Below are 10514 nucleotides of genomic sequence, written 5' to 3'. Positions count from 1 at the left end.
GTAAACGGACGAGAATGCCCTCATTTTTTTAGTCGTTCTTTTTTCTGAAATACCTATAGAAACTCAACCCCGCTCGTGCCCTTATTTCATACTGGTTCAAATTTCCTGAGAGATTAAGAGAGGAGAGAAGAGAAAAGAATAAGGGAAAAAATCGGGGAAAATGATAGGGGAAAGCCCACAGCTAGTTGAAGGAGACGATAGATGGCTCGAAGTAGGGCTCGTCCGGCGACCCAACAACCAACTCCAATGGGGATTCGAAAGAGAGGATAGATGCAAGCTCGAAGTCCACCCAGACTGTTGCATTATTTTCACGACAACGAATATGTTACTACGAGCGGCCTATGAACGTGAAAATGGCACATACCAAAAAAAAAATCGGAAGAAAGTTTATGGGTTGTGAAAATTGGAAGGCAAGTGCTAATTATTCTCTTCAATTTTAGGGTTTCATTATACATTTGGGTGATCAAAAAATTGTAGGGTTTTTTGTGTGTTTTTTCCAGGCTTATAGTATGATTTTGTTTAGGGTTTATAAAACTGAGTTAATCACTTCGGATTTTGTTACAGTTTTCAAAATTTTAGGATTTTGTCTCTGCTTAAATTTTTAAGTGTTTGTAGAAACAATTAAAGAATGTGATTTGGGTTTTTGATACTGCAATAGTATTGGCTTTGTCATCCCAATTCTATTTCACTTTTGCTAAAATATTGAACCTTGATATACAGATGGACCTAGTATGTCAACTTTTGAAATTTGATTTGTGTTGTTTTTTGGCAGATTAATATGGATTGTGGTTTCTTTGAGTTGGTTGATCCCAAAATGTGTGAACATGGTAAGAGAGTTGTCGATCAATTGTTTGAGTGGCATGAAGGTTTGGTGGCAAAAGCTAAACGATGTGAAGGCATGGTTGAAGTAGAAGTTGGGAAGGTGAAGGCCGAAATGGAGAAAGAAGTTGAGGTTGTGAAGACCGAAAATCTTCAATATCGTAAAGAAATCGAAATTTTGGATATCAAACATGGAGCAATGAAGAAGAATTACCATACAATGCTTGTGTGTTCATAGATTATGTTTGCACTGTGCTTTTTCTTCGAATATGCAGCCCAAAACCAGCAGGGTAGTACAATTGGTCGTTTGAGGTTGCCATGATGGATGCAAGTGTGGATCAGTGCATGTTTTTTGTTGAAAGTTGTTTTGTGTTGTGGTGTATTAAGTTGGAACATGTCGTGGTATCAAACACTCATAAATTTTTGAAGTGATGTGTCAAGTTGTTTTGTGATGTGATGTCTGTCAACTGAATTATTTTGAAAGAAATCCGATTGTGCTCTATTAAACCTGAAATGCACAAATACATTTAACCACAAATCATTCCAAGCCAAACGTTCCAAGCATGTCACTTTCAAAGCACACAAACTGGGCAAATAAATGACATGTGTTACACAAACTGCGCACATAAATGGCTGTACATTCCAAGTGCACAAAAACATTCCAAGTGCATGTCAAAATCGCCAACATTCCAATTACATTTAAAGTGCAAAAAACAATCCTACTGCATCTGCATGTCAAAAGACCAACATTCCAACTACATTTAAAGTGCAAAAACAAATTCAACTACCTGACATGTGCATTAAACAAAAGACCAATTGCACAGTAGATGTGTATCAAATCATGACAAACATTTAAAATGTTGTTCATAAAAAAACTTCCAAATGATTATCTATGAAATTATATCTTCCAATCTGGCTTCCTTCTCTTCCTTTTCTCTTCAACAATTTGAATTGCTTTTTCAACAGTTACAACTACACGTTTGCCTTTGGTTGCCGAATCAGCTGTTGGATTTGCACCACCTCTTGATGTTGCCCCACTAGTTCCACCACCTCTGAATGCATGTTCACATCGGGTTGCTGCACCTCCTCTTGTTGGTGCCCCACCTATCTGACCCACTCTCAGTTAGATCAATATGTATGGTGGGTTTGGATGCACTAGTCCGAAAAATACTCTTGACCCTTTCGGACTGTTGGGTCCTTGAATGAATTGCAAGTGTTGGGACCGGATTTGTTCTTGCACCCTTACACTAATAACAAAACACAATAGCATTTATGTAAGCATAATATACAAAGGAAAAAACTAACAAAAAAAAAATGCTAATACCTTTAGATAATAATAATAAAAAAAACTAAGGAATCAATGATAATAACAATGCTAGTACCTTTAGACTGGCACCACCTCTGGTTTTGTGATGTGTACGCATGCTGGAGATAGTACTTTGTATCTGCACATAATAAATAGCAAAATGTGTCACAATAACAACAAGGATAATAAGACCAATAACAAAACTCAATAGCATTTATGTAAACACAATATACAAAGGAAAAAACCAAAAAAAAAAAAAACCACATAAATCAATGATAATAATAATGCTAGTACCTTTAGACTGGCACCACCTCTGGTTTTGGGATGTGTACGAATGCTGGAGCAAGTACTTTGTGTCTGCACAAAGTAAATAGCAAAAGGTGTGAGCCAATCAGTTTGCATGTACTACACAATAACAAGAAGGATAATAAGACCAATAGCAAAACTCACACTTGCTGGAGGTAGGGTAGGCAACTCTTGACTTAATTGACTCATATTCATTGGACATGCCATTTTATTGTGCCATTTTCCCTTGCATTTGGAACGTGTCATCCTTGCTCCAAACTTCCTAATTCTGAATTTATTTTGCGGATCTCTATTTTCATCAACTCCCTTTTTTTCTTAACTTCTTTGGTTTAACTGGGGTCGCTCTAGCCATTGGGGGTTCCAACATGTCATGCTGGGTTTTTATCCATTGCTCCTCATTGGGCATTGGATATATAACTGGCTCGTATGCTTTCTTGTATATCTCCAAAGAATATAAGTCATCAACATAATCTGCTGCATCCTTACAACTATGTCATATAGCAGCACATTGGAACAGAGTAGATATAATGCTGGGGTAATTGGGGAAAATTAATGAAGGAATGCTGGTAGTAGTAGTTGTATTAATCGTAGTAGAGCAAACAGTAATGGCAAATTGGAACAGAGTAGATATAATGCCGGGGTAATGGGGGAAAATTAATGAAGGAATGCTGGTAGTAGTAGTTGTATTAATGGTAGTAGAGCAAACAGTAATGGCAGAATTCGAGGTGCCACCCTCCAGGAGACAAAAGCAGTAAATGCCAATAGAGATAACCCTAATAACCTAGAGGCCTTATATTTATAGCTCCTTACAATTAAGCCCATTAATTCCTAGACAAAATAACCCACCTAAGGCCCAACACACTGGTCCTTATTTACTAAGATCGGTGGCCCAGGTCTGTTGCCCAAAACGCACCTTTTGGACCCACTCCAGCTGGAATGCAACTCAGCTACTGATAACCTTCTGAGCCACGTGTCCCCACCGCAACTCCATTTCTTCCCCGAACTTCTCCCAGTCTCTTCACTTCTCCAAGACTCCATCTTTACCCATCTTCTTCTCTCAGCACTGTGACAACTACCCCCCGTTCAGAACACCTTGCCCACAAGGTGTGGGTAAGCGTCTTTGAGACGGTGGTACTCTTCCCAAGTGGCGTCGTCGGAGGTCTGCCCCTCCTAGCGAACGAGTATTTCGACAAGAGCCCAGTTGTTCTTCGGTCGCGACCGGCGGTCCAGCACCTCTACAGGTTCTGGCTGCAGAACCCCTCGTGCATCGACGGGAGGTAGTTTGGGTAAGGGCACCGCCGCGGATCCTAGCTTCGGCTTCAGTTGGCTCACGTGGAAGACCGGGTGGATATGGGCCTCCGGCGGTAGCTCGATCTCATAGGCCACTTTCCCCACCTTCCGGAGCACCCGAAACGGCCCATAGAACCGAGGCGAAAGCTTCAAGGCGCGGCGATGGGTGATGGTGGTTTGGCGGTACGGCTGGAGTCTCAGGTAAACCCCTTGGCCCACCTTCAATTCACGCTTAGTCCTTTTTAGATCTGCATATTTTTTCATCCGTTGTTGGGCCTGCTTGATGTTGTGTTGGAGTAGTTGTAGGATTTGCTCATGGTTTCGGAGCAACTCGTCCACCGCCTCCACGCGAGTGGTACCGGGAACATAGCTGAGGAGTCGCGGTGGTGGAACCCCATAGACTGCCTCGTAGGGTGTCATTTTAATGGCTGAGTGCCAACTGGTGTTATACCAGTATTCGGCCTAGGGAAGCCAGTGGTTCCACTCCTTAGGGTTGTCCTGTGCAAAACACCTTAGGTAGTTTTCTAGGCTTTTGTTCACCACTTCCGTCTGCCCGTCGGTCTGTGGGTGATAACTTGTGCTGAGCTTCAGTGAGGTTCCCTGCAACCGAAATAACTCTCTCCAGAATAGGCTAGTAAAAGTAGGATCCCAGTCGGAGACTATTGACTGGGGCATCCCATGGAGCTTGAAGATATTCTGTATGAATAGCTGAGCTACCTAAAAATTGGTAGCGCGCTAAGCGGCTACGTGGATTTTAAATTTATAAGTTTACCACTCGCAATAGTACGTATCGATTGTACTATAGTAAGGGTGATCGAACCACAGAGATTATTAGTTGTCTTGCGTAACAGGATATTTAAAGGAACGTATCTAACTTAACTTAAAGATGAAAATAAAAGCAAGAGTTGTAGAATTGAAGCTACAACAAGTAAGGCAAAGGAAAGCGGAAATTGAAAACAAACTAAGAGAAAACTTAAGGTGTTGATCTTATCCAATCTTCAACCAATGAAATGCTTAAAGTCTATATGGATCTTCCTAAAATGCTTGATATGAGCGCGTAATGGGCGTCAACCATTATGACGACCTCGACACGAAAATACTTTCGTTAAGACGTAGTTATAAAGCACCTAGTTCTACATTAATCTACTCCACGTAAAGATTAAACTATAATTGAAAAACATTTACTCTACTAAAGGTGTGGAGTGACTAATGCTCCCTAGCTTACTACTCTAAAACACATCCCAATAAGCATACAAGATATACGAAAACCCTAACTAGGCCACAATGATAAGGTATCTAGTTTCACACCAATCTATTCCATGTAAAGATTAAAGTACAATGGAAAGACATTCTATACTACCAAATGTATGAAATAATCGGTGTTCCCTAGCATACCCTATAAAGTGACTCTAATAGGTAGTCATATATCAATTCATATAGAACCATTGCAAAAGACATCATTCTTATTTCTAAGAATGTTGGTTTTACTCAAGAAATCTAAGAAAACTCATAGACAAGTTTAACTCTTTTTCATGAATAAATAGATTGGAATCTTGATACCAAAACCTTTTAGCATGGGTTTTGATATCCTCTAGCCCTTAACAATCATCAAACATCTAAAGAAAATCCTAAGAACCTCAAGAACACTACATAGGTTTTTGGATTGGATTTTTATCAAACCCTAATAACTAATTTAGCTAGACATGAATTGAATCTAATCTAAGCATGAATTTAAAGGAAAGTAGTAAAGAAACAAGAAAGAAATGAATCAAAAACAACTATATTAGAACTATGAAATTCGGATTACAAAAAGGGGGAAAAGCCTAAGCTAGAACATGAAGAACAAAGAGGAGGAAGAAGAAGAAATTGCTCTCTAGAATTAAGCCCAGAAAACGTGCATCAAAGTAAACTAAAACATGAGAAATTAAAGGGATACACATGAGAAAATCCGAACAAACCCCAAAAGTTGCATGTTTTAACCTAAATCCCTAATCTCATATATATAGAGAATTGGATTTACAAAAGACCATCAAGAGTTAATTTTAGCCGCACAAACAGAGCTGGTCGGCTTCCATTTCTGTCCACAAAATCCAACTTATGATTTGAATTGCATAAAGAATGCAAAGATCTAGAAATATCTGATTTTCTGGAAGACGGAGAATTCGATCGATCGACTTTTATTTCGATCGATCTAACTTTCGATCGATCCAATTTTATTTCGATCGATCGAACTGCCTTGGCCAATTCTTCAACTTGCAAGAAAATGACTAAAGTACTCTTGATGTATTTTCAGGTCTAATTCAAGTGTTTTGAATTAGATTTCAACAAAGACCTGAAAATAAGACATAAAACAAAACTACAACAAAACTTTATATATACAATACGAACTAGGTCTAACAAATGCAATTTAGGGGGTCTTGAATCAAATAATTCAAGACTTATCACACCCCCAAACTTACATAATGCTAGTCCCTAGCATTACAACTAGAAATTAAAATATAAACAACTAATCTATATCTTCTTTCGTAGGAAACGCAATTGCATTTAGCACATACAACAAGCCTTTTAAACCCCTAGGCTATCCTCGTGGACGAGTGAAGTCTCGTGAAGGTTTAGTAGAAATGCTACCTACAAACATTATCTTTACAAAATATACATGTTACCTAATAAAAAGAAGTATCATCACAACGATGGTTCATAATTCATGAACAACTTTAAACTAATAAACTCCATCTTCACACAGTTCAGATAATCAGAGTCTACTCATTTACCAATGGCCGGTTAAGACCTCACATGTTAGAAATGATGCAGTTTGATATTAACATACAATTATGGAGCTTTCAAAGAATATAACCTACATACATGCTCCAGTGTCTCAAAATTCTTTATATTTCTCGCTAGATGGAATAACCAAGGCATAGGAATACTTTAATATTATTTACACTATTTATTATGGTTGTGCAATGTTCAACTCCTTTAAGCTTCTAAATGACCTATGTACCAAGTGTTAGGCCAGTGACTCCCAAACCAGATGGCTTTAGGGCACTAGATGTAAAACATTCCTAAGGGCTTAATAACTCAAGTCAAAAAGAACTACGAAGTCAAACTAACCATTTTTTTATTTACTTGCATCTTTTGACATGAACACTCAATGCTTAATGAGGCAAGAGGTCCGGTTACTCAATGAAGTTTTTTTTTTTTTTTTTTTTTTTTTTTTTTTTTTTTTTTTTTTTTTTTTTTAATAACTATGCCCACGTCATCCATCTAACAAGTAATATTGGTTTTCCAAGACACTAAAAACCATATGCAAGGTATTAACTTAAGTACATACCCCACAAACAATATGCTAATGTATGTCATGATTTTTCAAATTTTTACATGTGAATCTCATAGCCAAAAGTAATTAAGCAAACTTAGACTCTCTAATTATGTGATCATGTGTTCAAAATTTTAAAATTGTCAATGAAAAGCAAACCACAATTATAAATCAACTAATCTCTACAAAACAACATAGATATTCACAAAGAAATTTGAAAATTTTTGTACAAAATTCAGACTAAGTGTAAAAGTGTACTTCTATACCCCCAAACTTAAAATAACACATTGTCCCTAATGTGCACAAAACGAAAGCATGGTTAAGGGATAAAGAAAACCTGAATGGGGAGGTATAGCATACCCCCAAACTTAGAGGTAGAAACACTTAACCTAAAAAACAAAACTAAAAACAAGAGTAATATACAAATAATATACAATAAAAAAAAACTTCACATTCCCAACGGCAGTATGAAAACAAAAATTCTGTCCGTTACATCAAAATGGCATGTTAAGAGTACATTGAGGAAAACAGAAAATAACCAAAAGAAAACACAATGTCTATCAAAGTACATGCTCAAAACAAAAGAGAGGAAATGTGAGGACATGAGGCACACATGTGTTTTAAAACTAGTCATGTGGCCTACTGGGTGATGTCGATCGATCGAAACAAAAATCGATCGATCTAATGTCGATCGATCGAAATAAAAATAGATCGATCGAAACCCCTTTAAGTATAAAAATAACAGCAAATCAATAAAAAACATAAAAATGAAATATAAACAATCAACAAAATGAATGGGGTGCCTCCCAGGAGCGCTAAGTTTAATGTCTTCAGCCAGACCCGTCAAAACTCACTGCTAATGAATGGATTTGTGTCTGGCAGTGGTTGGGCAAAATTTATCGTTTCGTGCCCATATGGATCCTTGAGACTTAGAGGATAAGGCACTTCAGGTTTAAAATGTGCCTCAAGGAATTGTGTGTTGGAGTGTGGTGTTTCGGTAAACACTCTTTTACCCTTGGAAAGTTTGGTCTTTTCTAATTGCCCTATTGGTTCAGTCTTTGTCTCTCCTACCTTTGGATTAATGACTACCCCTCCACTCCTAGGATTAATAATTGGTGGACTAGAACACTTCCCTATTTCTCTCTCGCTAAATGACTTAGCTAGTTGTCCAAGTTGGACTTCTAGCTTTGCTATAGACTGAGAATGGGAATTCAGAATTTGAGTTTGAGACTCAAATTTACTAAGACTAGTCAACACCTTTTCCTCAAATGTAGAATTTCTAGGAGGTGGAAGGGCTGATTGCTATTGTGGGTTGGGAGGATGACTATTAGGTGGCGACTGATAAAATTGATTGTTGGACTGCTGATATGCTTGGTTTTGCAGTCCATTGTACTGTGGAACATTCGGCCGCCACATACTACTATTGTTTCTCAAGACCGGGTTATAAGAATTATTAAACTGATCACTAACCGGTCTAGAGTAAACTGCGTTCATCTGCTCAAAAGGAGGCTCAGAAGACTGTCCAACATTATGACAATTTCCGGCCTGATGTGATGGATCGGAACAAAATGAACATGCATCATGTGGTGTGTGTATATGAGATGCAGTCGCATGAACAAAACCAGATGCTAACAATTGATCTAATTTTCTAGATAAGGCATCCACTTTGGCATTCAAGTCCAAAGGTTGGGATACCTCATAAAGAGTTTGGTTCCTAGTGTTTGTCCTACGCCCGGATGATGAATGGTGTAAAGAGTTTTCTGATAAATTTTCAAAAAAGTGTCCATGCATCATCCTCACTTTTCAACATAAAAGTACCCCCACATGAGGCATCTACCATCTGTCTATGTGGCTCAGTCAAGCCATCATAGACGCACTGTACAAGCTGCCACTTGGAAACAGCATGATGTGGACACTTTCGTAAAAGGTCCTTCATCCTCTCCCAAGTCTCATGAAATGGTTCTCCCTCTATCTGCGAAAAACCAGTTATGGCCTTTCGTATTTGGTTTGTTTTCCCTATGGTAAAGTACTTCTTAAGGAACTCGTGTTGCATCTGAGCCCAAGAAGTAATAGAGTTGGTCTCTAAGGAAGTCAACCAATACTTAGCTTTTTCTTTTAAGGAGAACGGAAACAAACGCATCCTTAAAGCATCCTCTGTAAAATTCTGCAACCTAATGGTGGAGCAGATTTCTATGAATTCATCTAAATGCTTATAAGGATCCTCAGTATTAAGTCCGTAAAATAATGGAAGCATTTGAATGAATCCGGACTTAATTTCAAAATGAGCTGCCGTAATGTTCGGCAACTGAAGGGTAGAAGTAGGTGTGTATGTCGAGGGAACATAGTGGTCCCTCAGTAGCATAGGCTTTGGTTCTTCAGCCATTGGTGAATCAGAATGGGCTCTTAGACGTGAGTTCCGTTTGGATCTACTTCGTCTAGAAATCCGCTCTAAGTTTGGGTCATATGGAAAAATAGGCAATGACAACGAACGACGACCAAACATCCACCAACAAAATTTAATCTATATATACAAGGTACAGAAAAGAAACAAAATGAAAAAGGAAGAAAACTAACCGATTCTGCAGTGAGGCAGTGCAGTAGCAGCTAGAGTGCTACTGTAGGAAAATTCGATCGATCCAATATTATGTCGATCGATCGAAATTATAGGTCAGAAAGTCGATCGATCGATTTTTCTGCAGAAACATAATTCTGCAGAAAACAGACAGAACCAACCTAAACACCCAAAATACTAAAAACAGTTTTTATACAGAACCAAAAACAGCTTATGGACAGAATTTACAATATGTACTAAATCAAACTAAATACAATCCTAAATATCCCATAAACAACCGTTAATCCCTGGCAACGGCGCCAAAAATTGGTAGTGCGCCAAGCGGCTACGTGGATTTTAAATTTATAAGTTTACCACTCGCAATAGTATGTATTGATTGTACTATAGTAAGGGTGATCGAACCACAGAGATTATTGGTTGTCTTGCGTAACAGGATATTTAAAGGAACGTATCTAACTTAACTTAAAGATGAAAATAAAAGCAAGAGTCGTAGAATTGAAGCTACAACAAGTAAGGCAAAGGAAAGCGGAAATTGAAAACAAACTAAGAGAAAACTTAGGGTGTTGATCTTATCCAATCTTCAACCAATGAAATGCTTAAAGTCTATATGGATCTTCCTAACATGCTTGATATGAGCGTGTAATGGGCGTCAACCATTACGACGACCTCGACACGAAAATACTTTCGTTAAGACGTAGTTATAAAGCACCTAGTTCTACATTAATCTACTCCACGTAAAGATTAAACTATAATTGAAAAACATTTACTCTACCAAAGGTGTGGAGTGACTAATGCTCCCTAGTTTACTACTCTAAAACACATCCCAATAAGCATACAAGATATACGAAAACCCTAACTAGGCCACAATGATAAGGTATCTAGTTTCACACCAATCTATTCCATGT

At 38.1% G+C, this 10514-nt stretch overlaps 1 non-coding gene across 1 annotated transcript; it reads left to right on the top strand.

The window, feature by feature from the left end:
* Window positions 1–8935: 8935 nt before the first annotated feature.
* LOC133874413 (small nucleolar RNA R71) lies at window positions 8936–9041 on the top strand. Its single transcript, XR_009901275.1, has one exon. It is a non-coding gene; the product is annotated as a small nucleolar RNA R71 (small nucleolar RNA).
* The last annotated feature ends 1473 nt before the right edge of the window (window positions 9042–10514 follow it).

This window comes from Alnus glutinosa, chromosome 7 (assembly GCF_958979055.1).
Source record: "Alnus glutinosa chromosome 7, dhAlnGlut1.1, whole genome shotgun sequence".
In the NCBI taxonomy this organism is placed as follows: Eukaryota; Viridiplantae; Streptophyta; class Magnoliopsida; order Fagales; family Betulaceae; genus Alnus; species Alnus glutinosa.
The sequence above is the reverse complement of the archived record's forward strand: the minus strand, read 5'-3'. Positions and strand labels throughout refer to the sequence as shown.